A 20,514-nucleotide genomic window follows, 5' to 3' on the forward strand; every position below is an offset into this window, starting at 1 on the left:
CCCCCTCTCAGATGAACCCAGGGCTCTGGATTGGATGTTGCTACCTCGGAGCGGAAGCTGGCGGAGGTCCCAGAAACTTCTGTACCTTCCTTCTGTCATCCATCACGCGGGAGGATGTTCCAGAAGGTATCTCAGGTGCTCACCTCATTCTCATCCTAATAACAACAACGATAATTGTGGTATTTGTTAAGCACTTAACATGTGCCAGACACTGTACTAAGCACTGGGGTAGATACAACATAAGCAGGTTGGACACAGTGCCTGTCCCACATAAGGGCGCACAGTCTTAATCTCCATTTTACAGATAACTGAAGCATAGAGACGTTAAGTGACTTGCCTCCGTGAACTCATCTGGAAAAGAGGGATTAATTATCTTTTCTTCCTCCATGTTAGACTAGGAGTTCTAAATGGTAGAGGGATGGGGTGCGATGTGATTCTCCTATTTCTATCCCACTGCTTGGCACAAAGTAAGCACTTCAAAATTGCTTGGGGAAGCAGCGTGACCTAATGGAAAAAACATGGACCCGGAACCAAGAGGATCAGGGTTCTAATTCCGCTGGGTGATCTTGGGCAAGTCATTTAATTTCTCTGTGCCACAGCTACCTCTTCGGCAAGATGAGGATTAATACTGGGAACCCCACATGGGACATGGACTATGTCCCATGTGAAGCAGCATGGCTCAGTGGAAAGAGCACGGGCTTGGGAGTCAGAGGTTATGAGTTCGAATCCCAGCTCAGCCACTTGTCAGCTGTGTGACTGTGGGCGAGTCAGTTAACTTCTCTGTGCCTCAGTTACCTCATCTGTAAAATGGGGATTAACTGTGAGCCTCACGTGGGACGACCTGATTACCCTGTATCTACTCCGGCGCTTAGAACAGTGCTCGGCACATAGTAATCGCTTAACAAATACCAACATTATTATTATTATGTCCAATGTGATTACTTAACCTATTGCTCAATACAGTGTCTGGCACATAGTAAACACTTAAATACTATTATTCGTTCATTCAAATGTATCTATTAAGCACTTACTGTGTGCACAGCACTGTGCTAAATACTTGGGAAAGTACAATACAACAATCAACAGTGACATTCCCTGTCCACAATGAACTAAAAAAAAAAAAAGACTATTATTGCTGACCAATTCCTTAGTATTTGACGAAGACAACCATTATTTGTAGCTTCAGAATAGAAGACATCGAATATGGATGGGGAAATCAATCAATGGTATTTATTGAGTGCTTACTGTGTGCAGAAAACTGGACTAAACACTTAGGAGAGTACAACAGAGCTGGTGGACACGTTCCCTGTCCCCTAATGAGCTAACAGTCTAGCACTGGCAAAATTAATCAATGTAAGCAGCCAATATGTCTATAGAAAGACAAGTGAAATTCTTTGTGCCCTAAAGGTTGAAGGTGGAGGCCTGAATTACCGGATTGAAATTACTCCTTGAAATTCTGAGTATCAATAGCACTGCAACCAAAAGAAGAATATTTTAGTGGAGACAAAAAGCACCGTACAATAACTCTATGATTGCATATTTTGGCAGGCTGTGCAAATCAATTCAATGGACTTTCATCGTCGTCTCTATTTTAAATTATCGCAAATGGAATAATGAGAATAGGAAGGATCTTGAACACTCTTTAGACTTAATCAACCAATCAGTAGTATCTATTGAGCATTTGGGTGAAGATCTTTCCACGTGGGAAAGTACGAACGGAATACAGTGACATGACTCCCTCCCCTCAAGGAGATGTCCTGCTTCCATTGACTTTTTTTTTTCCTTTTAAGGTTACATATATTTCTTTTAAGGACAATGTATAATCTCACCTTGCTCATTTCTGCTCCTGCCCCACATATCTGTTATTTAATTCACAATTGATAAAACAATTGAAATGCAATATTTGGGTTGAAAATTGAAATATTCCTGCATTATATTGGAAGATATAACACAAACAAGCTAAAAATCAATAGGTTATCTTCTCGCCCTGATAAAATAAGGCTATGAAAGTAAGGGCCACAAGGTGCCGTATAATATTGACTAAACAGTCTCTTAAGATAAATTGGCAAGACTTAAAAATAATTCTTGGTGCTTCAGTGGTGAAATTCCCCATCGATCCCTGAAGCATTTTTTGAGTAGAAGCATTTCATGGCCTAAAGTGGAATGTGCCAAGATAGCTTTAAGCTAAGATGCATGTTTCTACTATTGCAAAACCTTCAATATGCACAAGGACTATTTCTAGAATCCAGTCAGTCAGTCACTGTACTGTATGTACTGAGAAATTGCTATGTGCAGAGCAAGCAACTGGGAAATATAAGGCAACAGAATTAGTAAACAAAAGTCCTACCCACAAGGACCCTACAGTCTAACAATTTTAATGGGTTTCTTGTAAAGTGGAAAATGTATTCCCTTACTTGATTTCTTTCTTTCTCCCACTCCTAAATATCCCTGCTCTAACAGAACTAAATGGAAAAATGGAGCAGTTCCAAAATGACACGAAATTAACCTTGGAAAAATCCATGTTTGATTTCCCCCTCAAATTATCTAATGGAATTAAAATCTTAGACAAAATTCATATTAGCCTAATTTGCCATGTGGCACCTACCAAAATAGAGTTCAGTCGATGACCTTCACCCTGGGTCATAAAAGGGACTCTAAAAAATCTTTTGCGGTGTTGGAGACCACAGGTGACAAAAGCACTTGATTACACTGAAGTTTAAGGTGTCAGATAGGCCCTGGCTTCTAATCCGGGCTCCACCACTTCTCTGATCTGAGAACTTGGGCAAGTCACTTCACTTCTCTGGGCTTCAGTTACCTCACCTGTAAAATGGGGATTAAGACTGATGAGCCCCATGTGGGACAAGGACTGCGTCCAACCTGATTATCTTGTATCTAATGGGGTGCTGAGAACACTGGTTGGCACACTAAGTATTTAAATGCCATGAGAAGGTGCTCTGAGGTAGAGGATGACCTCAATTCTAGAGGTTTTGATTTAAGACAATGTTTAACAATATCTGTGATACCTGGACTAAATTCAGTCGTATTTATTGAATGCTTACTGTGTGCAAAGTACTGTACTAGGTGTTTAGTACTGGACTAAATGTTGATTTCAGCTCTGCAACACTAGACTGCTTTATGGCATAAAATAAGTGGTGGGAGAAAGGGGTATGGAGGAGCTACAGGGATGGGAAAACTGTTTAAAACATTGGGGGGGGGAGGCAACATTGGAGGGGAGAATATTTAAAGGAAGAAGGACATAGGAGGCTACGTGACTGCCTAGAGCTACAAAAGCAAGACACAGTACAGTAAGGCCTAGGGGAAGGAGCACGGGCCTGGGAGTAAGAGGACCTGAGTTCTAATTCTGACTCTGCCCTTTGCTGCTGTGTGACCTTGAGCACTTCTCTAGGCCTCCGATTCCTCATCTGTAAAATGGGGAATACCTGTTTTCTCTCCCCTTTAGCCTGTGCACCCCACACGGGACAGTTACCAGGTCTATCTGATCGATATCCACCACACTGGCTAACACACGGTCGCTGCACAGATAACAAGAACTTAATAAATGCCACGTCTTTGTTTTTGTTAATGAAATAGAAGTTGGCTGCCCTACTGTGGAATCCCTCAGGTTCAATTTAAGGACTTAATGAAGCTGTATCGCTCAATTACAAGTGAGTGAGAGAACATTGCGAGTGGAGGAAATAAGAGTGTTTGCTGGCATGGAGAATGTGCAAAAAGAATGAGTAAAATAATTACATTAGAAGAGGAAGAAATGTACAAAGGAGTAAGTGGGAGAGCAGGGGGAGTACGGGAAACGGGTGGGGCAGGGGCGAGGGATTGGGGCTACCGACTCTATTATAATGCCCAGGCCCAAGCATTTAGTACAGTGTTCCGAACAACAATAAGTACTTAGTAACTACCACTGACTGAAGTGGGGGAAACTGGGCCAGGATTGCGAGGGAGGTCTGATTAGCTCCAAAGTGACATTCATTTATTGTTGTGGCTATTAGGAATAATGATAATGATATGTAAGGGTTTATTTTATGTTAAACACTGCTCTAAGCGCTGGGGTAGATACAAGGTAATCAGGTTGTCCCACGTGGAGCTCACAATCTTAGTCCCCATTTTCTAGATAAGGAAATCGAGGCCGCTGACTTCAGTGACTTGCCCAAAGCCTCACAGAAGACACAGTGTAGTGCGGGGATTAGAACCCAGATCTTCTGACTGTCAGGCCCGAGCTAATTCCACTAGGCCATATTGATTTTCTACTAAGGGCTGGGGATGGCTTTTTTGTTTCGTAGAGGAGTGACACTACTTAAAATGTCGGAGGAAGACTATTTTTGGACCAACTCTCGAATTCATTGTGTTTAAGATGGGAAAGTTTCTATATTCCAAACGTTGCAATTTGGGCAGAGTGCACATGATTTAATTTGGGTGGGACCCCTGACGTTCAAAAAGTAGAAAGCAAAGACCTCAGGAAATGATTCTTGGCTTCAGAAATGTTTAAGGTGGGTGCCTAGGGGAATCAAACGGAAAACATCAAGCAGGAATTTCCCTTCAGGAAGGAATTTTTTTTTTTTTTTAGGCAAAATGCAAATATTTGCTCGAGGACAAGCCACAGAGGAGAGGAAGCAGGTTAGCAAGTTCTCTGAAATATCCTGTCCCTGGAAAGTGACAGAAAACACATGTTTATTGGTAGTGCTAAAAGAAAGTAGATTTCTTTCTCCCCCCTTGCAGAAAGAACTTCTGGCTGTTCAGGCCACATATTTGACCATTATCTTCTTTCACTCAAAACACCTTTAAGGTAAGAGAAAATATTCGCTTCACTTCAATATTTTAACTCAGTCCTAAGTCCGTTTCTTCCCGAAATTCCTTGAACAGCTATGAGGCAAAAATGGAATCCTACCATTCACCCAAAATGCTGTCTTCTCTTGGGCTTGGAGTAAATCGAAGTTGTTGGTTTTAGATATTTCCATAAGGTAATTGAAATGAAGATAATTGGGGATAATGAAATGCCAAAAAATCAAATAAATGAACGTGTTGTATTGTTTTTCAAGCAATCTCTGGAATTAAGGCAATCTGGTTTGAGTAATATTAAATATGATTCAGGTGTTTTAATTAAGATGGCATTTTAATTAATTTGGAGGTTCCTCAGGACTTAAATGCTTAAAGTTGATAGCAAATAAATGAAATTTAGGCTGTTTTTAATCATCTTTAGTTCATTATCTATACCCTCATTTTCTTTGTTAAAGTGAAGACCCCTTGACTTTCAGAGCTGAATTTCATATCCCTCATTTTCTGTATTAAAATGCGGACCCCTTAGCTGTTAGAGTTGAATTACATATAGCGTTTGAAATTTCATACTTAATTTGAATTGTTTCTTGTATATGTTGATGTGCCTTAGAAATCTAGTTTTTGGTATTTTGTATTCTCCATTCTCAAGTTGGTAGAAAAAAAAATCAAAGCTTTATTTCTAATACCTTTTTTTGAAGGGTATTTTTTTCTTCTCTCACCCCCAAGCCCCCTTGAAATGACTAAATCCTAATGGGTTTGATTATTTCAAGAAGGTATTTGCACTGGAAAAAAAAAAGTCCTTTAGCTTTTCCACAACCAATGAAGCATGTATCATTATGCTCATGATCAAGATCATTATTGTCATTATCACCATTACTATCATCCTTCTACCCATTCCATCCTCTAGCCTGTAAGCTCATTATGGGCAGGGAACTTGTCTGCTAATTCTGTTGTACTGTCCTTTCCCAACGCTTAGTACAGTGCTCAGTGCTCTGCAATCATTCATTCAATCGTATTTAAGAATGATTATGGCATCTGCTAAGCAGTTTACTATGTGCCGGGCACTGTACTAAGCATTTTCTGTACGCACATTGGGAGAGTACGACATAACAATTAACAGACACAATGAACACTCATATACCATTAAGAGAGCTGTGTCCCCTTTCCTGAATGCAGGAAGACAGTTTGAGGATCGCACCCAACTTTGTGGTGGGATACAGTGTCGGGCAGGATACTGTTTAAAACGAATGGAGCTGAAACAACCCTGGGTTCTGTGATGACTAGGAAGTGGGAAACAGGAAGAGAAAGAAGATGTCCACACTTAAGGCAACAGCACACCGAGAGCTGAAGCAAAGTCAAAAATAAATGCAAAGGAAGACAGATGACAATAAGGGTCATCCAGTCCTCACTCCAGGCAAAGCTCAAAAAGGGGTCAGAAGTGAACTGAACAAAAACTGCGGATTTGCCTCCGAGAACGTCACAGTTTAAAGGGGAAAGGGCTAAAATGACAAGTTTCGATGGGCGTTAAACTGGAACAAGTACCAAAGAAGAAAGTAAGGGCCTACAATTTCTACTTTCAATTATCAAACACTTTTACCCGTGACTACTTTTAATTTTTTTAATGGTGTTTGTTAAGTGCCGTGTGTCATACACTGTACTGAGTACTGGGGTAGATATAAATTAATCCGATTGGATACAGTTCAGTGGGGCTCACAGTCTTAATCTCCATTTTGACAGATGAGGTATCTGAAGCCCAGAGACTAATAACAGTAACTGTGGTATTTGTTAAGCATTTACTATGTGCAGGGCACTGTATTAAGTGCCAGTGTAGATACAAGATAATCTACCCCACATGGGGCTCACAGTCTTAATGCCCATTTTACAGATGGAGAACCTGAGGCACAGAGAAGTTAAGGGATTTAACCAAGGTCATGCAGCAGAATATGGTGGAATAGGGATTAGAATCCAGGTCCTCTGACTGTCAGGCCCATCTTCTTTCCACTAAGACACTCTGCTTCCTACTTAAATCACCCATGATTACAATCCAGTGCATTAACATCCCCAAAGCTCACTCTGTAGCACAGAACAGTGCTAATTTTATAACTGATAACAAAACAGTTGTCAAAGAGCAGAGTAGAATCCTATTTCATTTGGAGGCAATTACTAATAACAACAATAATTATGGTATTTGTTAAGAACTATATGCCAAGCACTTCTATGCGCTGGCATGGATACAGGTTAATCAGGTTGTCCCACATGGGGCTCACACTTTTAATCCCCATTTTACAGATGAGGTAACTGAGGCAGAGAGAAGTGGAGTGACTTGCCCAAAGTTACACAGCAGACAAGTGGCAGAGACAGGATTGGAACCCACATCCTCTGACTCCCAAACCCGTGCTCTTTCCACTAGGCCAGGCTGCTTCTCCTATAAACCAGGAGTCAAATTATAATAGCTATTTAAGACTTATGGTGTTCGGCACGCTAAACAAATAATCCTCAAAAGCCTATAGCCTTTCTAAAAGAGTCATTAACTACTAAGCAAACCTGAAACTCTGCCAGAGAATTAGGCAGATAGCCATGAGATGAGAGAATTACTACATTGAAATATGTAAACTTTTTTCACTGTCATTCATTCAATAGTATTTGAGTGTTTACTGTGTGCAAAGCACTGTACTAAGCACTGTCAGATAGAAAAGGTCCGTGTCAACCTTAACTCATAGGCTTATTGTGAGAAGCACTTACAGCCCTGTGCCAATTATGCTCTGAATGGGGCAGAACCATTTTTCTTTTTTAATATCATTTCCAAAGGTATCCAATTACACCCACTCGAATCACGAACTCTCATCTATTTGCACCAGCGTATCTTGGATTGCCAAGGAAAGGCCAACTTGCAAAGTGGGTGGAAAAAAAATGTTCTGAGGTCATGAGAATCCAGACAGCACAATTTTCTACTTGCCTGAAGCGTTGAGACTCTGGAATTCAGAATCCAACCATTGACACTTTGAAAGAATACATATCTCTCTGTTTTTCCCTGAACTACATCAGCTGGGTCAGGGAAATGAAAGGAATCATTTATCAGTCAATCATATTTATTGAGTGCTTACTGTGAGCAGAGCACTGTTGTAATTGCTTGGGAAAATATGATACAATAATCAACAGATATATTCCCTGCCCACAGTGAGTTTACATTCTACAGTGGGGAAGACATCAATAGAAATTAATTACAGATTTGTACCTAAGTGTTGTGGTAATAATGACAATAATGGTATTTGTAAAGCATTTACTATGTGCCAAGCACTGTTCTACAGTAGGGATTTGGACCCACCAATTAATCTTATAGATTATCAAGTCCCTTGAAGGCAGGGATTAAACCTCATGACACCATGTCTCAATTCAATTGTATTTATTGAGTGCTTACTATGTGCAAGGTACTGCACTAAGCACTTGGGAGAGTACAATACAACAAACAGGCACATTCCCTGCTCATAGTGAGCTTACAGTTAAGAGGGAGGAGACAGACATCGGAAAAAATAAAATTACAGATATGCACTGAAGTGCTGTGGTGCCGGGATCGGGGGTGGGGGGGAACAGCAAAAGGAGCAAGTCAGAGCGATAAGGCTATGAACGGGGGTGGGGAGGAGAAAAATCATTGTGAGATTTGAGGAAGGAGGCTGTTCCAGGCCAGAGGAAGGATGTGGACTAGGGGCGAGTGGCGAGACAGGAGAGATCGAGGCACAGAGAGAAGGTAAGCACTAGAGGAGTGAAGTGCGTAAACTGGGTTGTAAAATAAAAGAAGTGAGATGAGGTAGGAAGGAGCAAGGTGGTGGAGTGCTTTAAAGCCAATGGTGAGGAGTTTTTGTTTGAGGTGGAGGTTGATGGGCAAACACTGGAGTTTCTTGAGGAGTGGGGTGACACGTGCTAAATGTTATTGTAGAAAAATGATCCAGAACACCCAGCCTGGGGCCGTGTGCGCAGCTCTGTTAGGACTTTTAATTCTGATTGGAAATTTTCACGTGCAACCATTCATTAAGACTTTGGATTTGCTTGAAATCAAAAAATGGATCTGCCAGGTGGTAGGCTAAAAATACTTGCTAGGAGGTAAGCCAGTTATAGCATTGCTGGGTCAAGGCCTCTCCAAAAGATAGGACTTTAACAGCAATAATGATAAGGCTACTGATAGCTTTTTTTAAATGATATTTGCTAAGGGTTTATAAAGTGTCAAGTACTGTTCTAAGCACTGGGGCAGATAAAAAGATAATCAAGTCAAACATAGTCCCTATCCCACTTGGGGCTCACAGTCTAAATAGGAGGGAGAACACTCTCTCTCTCCTGTCTCGCCACTGACCCCAAGCCCACATCCTTCCTCTGGCCTGGAACAGCCTCCTTCCTCAAATCTCACAATTATTTTTCTCCTCCCCACCCTCGTTCATAGCCTTATGGCTCTGACTTACTCCCTTTGCTGTTCCCCCCTACCCCCGATCCCGGCACCACAGCACTTAAGTGCATATCTGTAATTTTATTTTTTCTGATGTCTGTCTCCTCCCTCTTAACTGTAAGCTCATTGTGAGCAGGGAATGTGCCTGTTGGTTGTATTGTACTCTCCCAATTGCTTAGTACAGTACTTATTATAAAGTGTTTAATACTGGGGTAACCCCAACATTTTTCAATTCTAACATCTTCCAAAACCTTAAGCTAGAACGTAATCATCCATTTTTTAAGCCTACTTCTGAACTTTGTACTCTTTTGTTTAGGAACAACTGGTAATTGGGTATTTTGTTATCGCACCAAGGATTAAGGACTGATTGCAATGAAACCTCCAATCAGAGTCTATTTGAACTGATCTAAAAAGTGAAGGGGGGGTGATTGGAAAGCAAGGTAATCCCTTTATTCTGATACGTTTTAACCATAAAAGATTCAAAAAGGAAAAAGAGTTCCTGGAATTAGTTAAGCAAGTGAGATTTTGTTCCAGGCTTCACAGAAAGGGCTGTTCACTTCCTTAAAGGAGACAGTCGCATACAGAGTCTGCACAGGAACTAACAGTCAATTGGTACAGTGTTAGTTCATTCATTCGTTCGTTCATATTTATTGAGCCCTGTGTGCAGACCACTGTACTAAGTGCTTGGAGAGTACAATGTAACTGCCAGCTAGTCTGACCATACCAGGCATCTCTGGAAAAATCGAGCCTTGAAACAAACAACTTCACACCTCGCCACAGTCTATATTGAGATCTCCGGTAGGAAACTCCCATTTCTCTTTGTCAGAGGCATAGGAAATGCCAATCAATCCATGCTGTTTATTAAGCACTTACTATGTGCAGAGCACTGTAATAAGTACTTGGGAGAGTTGAATTGGAAGACACGATCCCTGCCCGCAAGGAATTTCCAAGGAAGAATTAACTAGAAGAAATTCTCAATAAATACCACTCTACAGAGGAATACAAAGTATTCCCCAAAGAGATCTCACCCTTCTCTTTCTATGTGATTAAAAAGATTTATGTCAATAAAGCAGGATGTGCAAAGTTGACACTACCTTGCTATCGCAAAGTGCCTATGAAAGCAAGTTCTGCTACTTTCTCTAACGGTGGGGTCTTCTAATGTGGAAGGACAACCAAATGTTTTGGGGGTGTCCACACATCTGCTTCAGTGGTGTCAAAGATGGGAATTTTGAATCTTTTCCAGAAGTAACCCTTGCAGCTTATTTCATTATATGCGAATCACTTCACATTTTTAAGCTATAAAGAGCACAGGATGCCACTAACTCCCCCCAACAACCCCCCTCCCAAAAAACAAACCCCACACCCATGTGATTTAACAAAAACTTGGAAACATTCTCAGCTTTTCATGTTTTGCTCTAAGAGTATTTTCAAGAGATGAAACCACATGGGGTTCCATCTGGTTGAAGGTCTGAAATAGTCTATCTTGGATTCTAATTAATCCAAGGAATCTAAATTGGCACTTCCCCAAGTGACTCTCATATAAAAGAAACAAATGGTGGCTAATTTTAGTAGCAACCAATGGTTACATGGACCAATCAAATGATGATAATAATAATAGAATTTGTTAAGTGCTCATCATGTGCCAAGTGCTGTAGTCACCTCTGGGGTATGCACAAGATAATCAGGTCAGAGTCCCTATCCCACTGTAAGCTCGTTTTGGGCAGGAAATGTATCTGTATATTGTTGTATTAGGGAGAGAGTCGAGGGCGGAGAATCAAGTTTACTGCGTGGAAGGAGGAAATGGTAAACAACTTCCATATTTTTACTAAGAAAATTCTATGGATCCTCTCCATGTTGCCAAATTGTACATTCCAAGCACTTAGTACAGTGCTCTGCACATAGGAAGCTCTCAATAAATGTGACTGAATGGATGAATATCAGAACGATTGCAGGTGGAGGTGGGGCATTCTAGGAGAGAGATGTCCATGGTGTTGCTACGGGTAGGAGATGACAGCATAAGGACAAAACCAAGAGAGGAAATGTTTGGAAACAAGATCCGCTCCAGAGGTGAGGTGGACTTTTATTATTCTGAGCATCTTCTCTAAAACGGCTGACCTCCTAGCAACCTGTCCAAATAGAAACGGCTCTCTAACTAGATTGGCCCACAGCAGCAAATGGTGCAAAACGTTCAGAAGAGGAGAAGTGCTGGTTGAGGAAAAAACATATGAGTTAGCAATCCTTTCCAGCTTTGAGTTTTGAAACGGGTTCATATATTAAAAAAAAAATCAAATCACCAAAAAGAAAGAATCAGCAACTTTCTTTCCTTTCTGTTTTTGAGACAAAAGGTCACTGGAAACATGAAGACTTAGAAAAACAACGTGGGGTTTACCAAGCCAAAATGAAAATGTTTCAGATCTGTGAATGGCGCGTTAAACAAAGATATACTGACACAGGGTCTGTGGTTCAGAATGACCTTTTTAAGTGTCTGTCCCCTGAAATAACAAAGCAATTTGCAGAAGAACAATGGCTGCCCAGGAGAGTTATTGACAGTGGAAACCAAATAGTATCATGAGATTTTCCAGACTGGGGAGCAGTGTTATCTAATGATAGGTTTTCTCACCATTCTTCCAGAGAGGAAACTCCATTCACCTCGATGAGGAGGAGGAGGAAGTAAGAAACAGCAAATCTCAAAGAAAAAAAAAAGAAGGGGGTGGCATTTCAAGCTTCGGGTTGCGATTGAGGGGAGATGACTGAAATATCAAAGTTAGCCATTGATTTGAATTCCTCTTTAAGTAGTGCAATTACTTGATCAACTCGATTATAAGTCATGAATGCACTTGGTTGCCTTTTCCTTTCTAACCAAATCTAATAGCCTCTAGACTGTAAACCTGTGCTGGGTAGGGAACATGTTTACCAACTCTGTTTTATGAACTCTCCCAAGTGCTTAGTACAGTAAGCACTCAGTACTAATGACAGATAATCGATAATAGTAGCGATGGCATTATTTGGGTGCCCATTGAGGGCACTGTAATAATAATAATGTTGGTATTTGTTAAGCGCTTACTATGTGCCGAGCACTGTTCTAAGCGCTGGGGTAGACACAAGGGAATCAGGATGTCCCACGTGGGGCTCACAGTCAATCCCCATTTTACAGATGAGGTAACTGAGGCACCGAGAAGTTAAGTGACTTGCCCAAAGTCACACAGCTGACAGACAGCCGAGCCGGGTTTAAAAAAAAATATGGAACGCTTCACGAATTTGCGTGTCATCCTGTACTGAGCACTTGGTAAAATACACCCAACACACACCAAAAAAAAAAAAAAAAAGACCTCACACTCTGAGATCTGGCCAAATGGAAGATGGTACACAGATAAATAAGACTTATTGGTCATTCCATAATTTAGTTCCAGTTAATAGCTTCATTTTACAAATGAAGAAATTGAGGCCCAGTTGAGCGACTTGTCCCATCACACCAGGTCAGTGACAAAGCTGGGGCTACAGTCCAAGTTAGAAATGCTGTTCTAATCTCCTTAGCACACTCGAAACTCATGGTTGATATAGCTTTCAAAGCATCTTTTACACTAACAAAAAATGGGTCACCCAGTGGCTTAATGCTGCCTTGGATTACTTAAAAATTGTACCCCTTAAAAGGGAGAAAGTGATAAGAACAGCTCTGGATTGTATCTAAAGATATTTTTATTTACCTGTAATCTCAAAATAAGGCATCTAAAACCACTATTATTTAGCATATAAAATCAATTGCTCTCTGCCTTCAGGGAACCTTTTGGCTAGGTGGTCATTTTCTTATTGGGTTATAAAGATATTTTATTGCCCTTATTGCCTGTTTTCCTTCCTGCTTCTTCACTGAACAAAGAGGCATATCTTGATTTCAATAACAGTTTTCTTTTTTTTTCCCTTTTCCTGAGGCAGTTTTGCTGCTTGCTGGGTCTAAGATATCACATTTTCTATATCCTCCTTTAAGACATGGCACATCAAAAACTAAACATGACAAGGGTCAGTCACTGTATGTGTACAATGAAGTTGGGACTCTGGGTCTTGTATTGGCCTTTTCAGAGTCTCTCTCATCTCCACACCCTCTCACTGTGAGTAGCATGGACTCATGCAAAGACCCCAGGGCTGGGAGGCAGAGGCCCTAGGTTCTAATCCTGGCTCTACTTGCCTGCTGTGTGACGTTGTACAAGTCACAACTTCTCTGTGTTTGTTTTCTCAACTGTAAAGTGAGGGCTCAGTGCCTGTTTTCCTTCCTGCTTAGACTGAGTCTCTATCTGACCTGATCAGCTTGTATCTACCCTAGCACTTAGAACAAGGCTTGAAACACAATGAATGCTTAATGATAATATATAACATATATATTAATGTTATATATTAATATAATAATATAACATTAATATAATGTTATATTATTAATATATTAACATATATTGCAGTGCTCTGCACATAAGCACTCAGTTTTGACAGTGATATATATATATATATATATATATATATATATATATGCCCTTTATATTTGAATGCAAATGCATGCAGCATTACTATAGACTATACATGGCCAGTGTATGAAATAGTGTATATAATAATAATAATAATGTTGGTATTTGTTAAGCGCTTACTATGTGCAGAGCACTGTTCTAAGCGCTGGGGTAGACACAGGGGAATCAGGCTGTCCCACGTGGGGCTCACAGTCTTCATCCTCATTTTACAGATGAGGTAACTGAGGCCCAGAGAAGTTAAGTGACTTGCCCACAGTCACACAGCTGACAGGTGGCAGAGCTGGGATTTGAACTCATGAGCTCTGACTCCAAAGCCCAGGCTCTTTCCACTGAGCCACGCTGCTTCTCAATGTGAATATATCTATTCACATGCATAAAAATACATATTCATTCATTTTTATTTATCAAGCACTTATCGTGTGCAGAACACTGTACTAAGTGCTTGGAAAGTACAATTCAGCAAAGAGAGACGATCCTCGTACATACATGTATGGTATATAAAAATACAGTGGACAAGCATCAGATTCTGTCACCAGGCTCTGGACCGGATCTAGAGGCGGACCCAAAGCCTGAGGATTTCTGATTTGGGAACAGCAAAACAAGGAGACTGTTTTTAACCAGATGTTCAGTGTGGTAGACATGAACTACGCATATGGCTCTGTAAACGTTAGGTATTTGATATTCACCCCACCCTCAACCCCACAGCACTTAGAGAACTATCTTTAAATCATATATTATAAATTACGTATTTCTATGAATGTGTCTCCCCCTCTAGACTGCAAGCTCACTGTGGGCAGGGAACATGCCTAACTCTTTTGTATTGTACTCTTCCAAGCACTTAGTAAAAGAGCTCTGCACATAGTGAGCACTCAAATACCATTGATTCATTGAGTGATATACACTGACTGGTGGGGAATCATCCTGAAGAAGTCGATCATGGACTAGAGAAGCAGCATGGCCTAGAGGATAGAGTCTGGGCCTGGGATTCAGAAGGTCATAGGTTCTAATCCCAGCTCATCCACTTGTCTATGTGACGGGTTGGGCCAGTGACTTCACTTCTCTATGCCTCAGTTGCCTCATCTGGAAAATGGGGGTTGAGACTGTTAGCCCCCTGTGGGACAGGGACTATGTTCAAACTAATTTGCTTGTCTCTACTCCAGCATTTAATAAGCACTTAAATACCATAATTATTATTATAGAAGCATCGGCCTCAGCAGCTCAGGAAGAAGCATGTACTGAACACTTTAAGTCTGGCTACCTGCTCCATTTCACACACACACACACACACGCCTTGACAAATCAATGCTTACTGTCATCTTCATATTAGTTTGAATTACAAAAGTAGCATAGCCTAGTGCATAAAGCATAATAATTTTGGATTTGTTAAGCGCTTACTATGTGCCGAGCACTGTCCTAAGCGCTGGGGTAGACAGAGGGGAATCAGGTTATCCCACGTGGAGCTCACAGTCTTAATCCCCATTTTACAGATGAGGTAACTGAGGCACCGAAAAGTTAAGTGACTTGCCCACGGTCACACAGCTGACAAGTGGCCGAGCCGCGATTCGAACCCATGAGCTCTGACTCCAAAGCCCGTTTTCTTTCCACTGAGCCACGCTGCTTCTCTGAGCATGGGAGTGGGGGTCTAAAGGTCCTAGTTCTAAACCCTTATCTGCTTTGTGATCTGGGGCAAGTCACCTAACTTCTCTGTGCCTCAGTTTACTCATCTGTAAAAGGGGATTAAGACTGTGAGCTCGTGTGGGACGTGGATCGTGTCCAACCGATTACCTTGTATCTACCCCAGGGCTTAGAACAGTGCCTGGCCCATAGTAAGGATTTAGCAAATACCATAAAAATGGGAAAAAAAACCCCCTCATTTCAATTAAAAATGGATGGCATCTATTCCGTTGCATAATGAGAAGCTGGAAGATTTTTATATTTCAAATAGCAGTTTCAAAGAAAATGTGAAATGGCTCCGTTTGAGAGATTAGATTTATCTGAGCTACTGGCCTGCTCCAGTGATGCTCCATCTAAGTGTTTGAGGGGCAAGGTCAAACTGAAGAGTAGCCAGTCTAGCCCTCTATGTCTAACCCTTGATGGGTTCCTAGGCTTTATTTGAAGGGGTCACTAAATACAAGTTGAATTAGGAAGAAAATTACCATTTTTGAAAACTTGGTCCTCTTGAAAGCCATTCTGCAGCATCAATTGTACTTCCCAAGTTTACAAAGGCATTTTGGGTCAGGTCATGCAGGAACAACACTACTGGGTGGATTAAATTGCAGGAGAAGCAGCATGGCCTAGTGGATAGAGCATGGGCAAGGGAATCAGGCGGAACTGGGTTTTAGTCCTGGCTCTGCCAATTCTCTGCTATATGACCTTGGGCAAGTCACTTCTCTGTGCATTAGTTGCCTCATCTATCAAATGGGCTGGGAGCCCCATGTGGGACAGGGACTCTGTCCAGCCTGATTAGCTTGTTTCCATCCCAGTACTTAACTGACACATGGCTTAATAAATAACATCGTTATTATTAGCTCTGTTTATGTCATATCTATTTATTTGGTTAATGAGATATACATCCCCTTGATTCTATTTATTGCTATTGTTCTTGTCTGCATGTCTCACTCGATTAGACTGTAAGCCCATCAGTAGGAAGGGATTATCTCTATCTGTTGCTGAATTGTACATGCCAAGCACTTAGTACAGTGCTCTGCACATAGTAAGCGCTCAATAAATACTATTGGATGAATAAATGTCATATATATGGTGGATTTTAAACAGTAGATGACATTTATTGAGAACTTACTGTGGGCAGAGCATTTGGGAAAACACTGTACAGTCGAGTTGGTAGACAGTGCATACCCACAAGGAGTTTATAGGGTACAGGGAAATTATACACATACTAAGGGGGAATTGAATCATTTTGTGATTCTGATTGGATTTCATTATTACAGTATTTATTAAGCCTTCACCATTTGCCTGATGCTAAGTGCTTGGATAGATTCTTTCTGCAGAAATGCTCTGGGCCTGTCACTTCCCTCCTTAAAATCCTCCAGTGGTTGCCTATCAACCTCCGCACAAAACAAAAACTTCTCACTCTGGGCTTCAAGGCTCACCTTTCATCACCTTTCCCCCTCCTACCTCTTCTCCCTTCTCTCTGCTCCTCTGCTGCCCACCTCCTCACCGTCCCCCATTCTCGCCTATCCCGCCTTCGACCCCTGGCCCATGCCCTCCTGCTGTCCCGGAATGTCCTCCCTCCTCACCTCTGCCAAACTAACTCTCCTCCCCTCTTCAAAGCCCTACTGAGAAGCTCACCTCCTCCAAGAGGCCTTCCCACACTGAGCTTCCTCTTTTCCCTCTGCTGCCTCTCTGCCCCCCTTCTCCTCCTCTCAGCTAAGTCCTCTTTCCCCCCTTTCCCTCTGCTCCTCCCCCTCTCCTTTCCCCTCCCCTCAGCACTGTGCTCATTTGTATATATTTTTATTACCCTATTTATTTTGTTAATGAGGTATACATCCCCTTGATTCTATTTATTGCGATTAAGTTGTCTTGTCTTGTCCATCTGTCTCCCTCGATTAGACTGTAAGCCCATCAATGGGCAGGGATTGTCTCTATCTGTTACCAAATTGTACATTCCAAGTGCTTAGTACAGTGCTCTGCACATAGTAAGCGCTCAATAAATACTATTGAATGAATTGAATGATATGGATGGATGCAAGAAAATCAGATCCTCTTTCCTCACAAAACTCACAGTCTAAGACACTGTAAATGATTAACTTTTGCTGCTTAATTAAGCAGCATATTAAGAATTAAGAGAAATTTAATTAAGAGAATTAAGGGAAAGAGAATTAAGATACACCGATTTAGTTGTAGGCTTAATCGTTTTAGGGGGGTGGATATCTGACTGGCTGGGATCATAAGTTGTCCCAGATGAGAAAATTATTCTCTGGGCTTTAAGGTTAACCTCTCAGGGAGGGCATCAGAATACCATTTTGTACCCTAGAAAAAAATAGCCAAATTATGCAGCTCTCTCAACCAAAAGATTTGGTCTAGTGTGTGACAGTTCTTAGAGTGAAATTTCTTGGGCCTTTCCTCCCTGAAGCCGAACCAAATTTCTGCGGATGAGTCTGGAGTGATAGAAAACACCACCACACATCTAAAACAGAATCGGAAGTAGAGAATTGGTGAAGCCGTGTCTACCTGGCCTATTAGAGTGATCCCTTATGGATGCTGCAATGCGTTTAGACTTCCACCCGTATTCAAATTCAGCTGTCATTCTAATAGTGTTTGTTCAGAATCTGAGTCCCTGAACCACTTTAAGTGTGCAGATGGGCCTCATTTGGGCATGGTGCCCTCTTGATTACTTCTCTTGTCATTATGGAGGGGTTGACAAGAGAGCCTTCAGGAGTTATTCTAGGTGAGGCAGCAGAAGCCAGATTTGGTCTGAAGTCATATACATCCGTAACACACCTTTCAGGATACAGACTCTTCAGGGAGACATTGCAAATCCACTGATGGTAGAAAATGGAGAGTTTCTTTTTCATGTAGTCTGCTAAGTGCTTAGCGATAGCAGTAATAGAGTTGAAACATTTATTGAGCATTCAGTGGGTGCAATTCACTGTACTAAGTTCTTCACGAGTACAAAACCAGCAAGTAACCCATTGCCACCCCACAAAGAGCTCTAATGGAGTGTATGTTTGTGCGTATGTTGGGGCGGGGGAAAGAACAGCACAGCTTAGGGTACCCTTAGATTTTCAAATACCACTGATGGGTGATTAACTTATTCAAGGCATTTCAGCACCGCTTGCAATTTGATGAATTGTAAAACTTCAGAGGATCATAAGTGTGTTTTAGTACCACAGTTCTTTCTTGTGTCCTTTATCGTGATTGTGTAAAATATTCTAGATGTAGAATGCCTTTTGGGAGTCCCTAAAAACCACCTACAACGAATTCTTTCTACACCGGAGCCATACCTTAAACTGTGAAATGATGTTCCTGTGGCTGTCAAGATGTAGTGTAAGGATTTGCTTATTTCCCTAGTCAAGAATGAATACAAATAAGTTGGAAACACATAGAAAAGCTATTATCCTCAAAGTGGTATGTTAAAGGGTGAAAGGCTTAGGGATGTGTGAATCATAAAAGAGATAATATTGAATTTGATGAGGGGAAAAATGGAGCGATTGTTGTTGATCAGAGATGTGAACAAATATGTTCCAGGAAATATTCCAACTAAGAAAACTATCATGAAAAATCCTATTGCTAAATTATAGACACAAAAAAATTGCTGTGAAGGATTCTGGGAATTAGATGATCTGTCAAGACGGATCTGGAAGCTCAAGTAATTGACAAGATAAATCATTTGTGTGCAGAACAGGAAACAAAAGGAATGTGAGAAAAATGAATCAAAACAGTAGTCATAAAGATAATACTAAGAGCAGAGGAAAGCTATTAGCAAAAGGAATGAAGAGACTTAAAAAGGGATGAGACCAGTTACGGATTGCAGTGACTAACATAATAAATATTAATTTTACCAATATCCAAGGCAAACCAAATTATCCAGAATTAGGCAATTCATTCATTCAATAGTATTTATTGAGCGCTTACTATGTGCAGAGCACTGTACTAAGCGCTTGGGATGAACAAGTCGGCAACAGATAGAGACGGTCCCTGCCGTTTGACGGGCTTACGGTCTAATCGGGGGAGACGGACAGACAAGAACGATGGCACTAAACAGCGTCAAGGGGAAGAACATCTCGTAAAAACCGATGGCGACTAAATAGAATCGAGGCGGTGTACAATTCATTAACAAAATAAAAAGGGTAACGAAAATATATACAGTCGAGCGGACGAGTACAGTGCTGTGGGGATGGGAAGAGAGAGGTGGAGGAACAGAGGGAAAAGGGGAAAATGAGGCTTTAGCTGCGGAGAGGTAAAGGGGGGATGGCAGAGGGAGTAGAGGGGGAAGAGGAGCTCAGTCTGGGAAGGCCTCTTGGAGGAGGTGATTTTTAAGTAAGGTTTTGAAGAGGGAAAGAGAATCAGTTTGGCGGAGGTGAGGAGGGAGGGCGTTCCAGGACCGCGGGAGGACGTGACCCAGGGGTCGACGGCGGGATAGGCGAGACCGAGGGACGGCGAGGAGGTGGGCGGCGGAGGAGCGGAGCGTGCGGGGTGGGCGGTAGAAAGAGAGAAGGGAGGAGAGGTAGGAAGGGGCGAGGTGACGGAGAGCCTCGAAGCCTAGAGTGAGGAGTTTTTGTTTGGAGCGGAGGTCGACAGGCAACCACTGGAGTTGTTTAAGAAGGGGAGTGACATGCCCAGATCGTTTCTGCGGGAAGATGAGCCGGGCGGCGGAGTGAAGAATAGACCGGAGCGGGGCGAGAGAGGAGGAAGGGAGGTCAGAGAGAAGGCCGACACAGTAGTCTAGCCGGGATATAACGAGAGCCCGTAGCAGTAAGGTAGCCGTCTGGGTGGAGAGGAAAGGGCGGATCTTGGCGATATCGTAGAGGTGAAACCGGCAGGTCTCGGTAACGGATAGGATGTGTGGGGTGAACGAGAGGGACGAGTTGAGGATGACACCGAGATTGCGGGCCCGAGGGACGGGAAGGATGGTCGTGCCATCCACGGTGATAGAGAAGTCTGGGAGAGGACCGGGTTTGGGAGGGAGGATGAGGAGCTCAGTCTTGCTCATGTTGAGTTTTAGGTGGCGGGCCGACAATGAGAGGTAATGAGAGGCAATGAGAAGTAGCGTGACCTAGTGGAAATAACTCAAGCCTGGGAGTCAGAAGATCTGGGTTT

General features: G+C 41.9%; 1 protein-coding gene across 1 annotated transcript in view; it reads left to right on the top strand.

The window, feature by feature from the left end:
* The first annotated feature begins 4,682 nt into the window (after positions 1 to 4,682).
* Positions 4,683 to 20,514, top strand: part of KLHL4 (kelch like family member 4) — a 188,600-nt gene continuing 172,768 nt past the window's right edge. The window contains exon 1 of the mRNA XM_029067345.1: positions 4,683 to 4,798. The gene's annotated coding sequence lies outside the window, so the exon portion shown is untranslated. The remainder of the gene's footprint in view (positions 4,799 to 20,514) is intronic.

This window comes from Ornithorhynchus anatinus, chromosome 6 (genome assembly GCF_004115215.2).
Source record: "Ornithorhynchus anatinus isolate Pmale09 chromosome 6, mOrnAna1.pri.v4, whole genome shotgun sequence".
NCBI lineage: Eukaryota > Metazoa > Chordata > Mammalia > Monotremata > Ornithorhynchidae > Ornithorhynchus > Ornithorhynchus anatinus.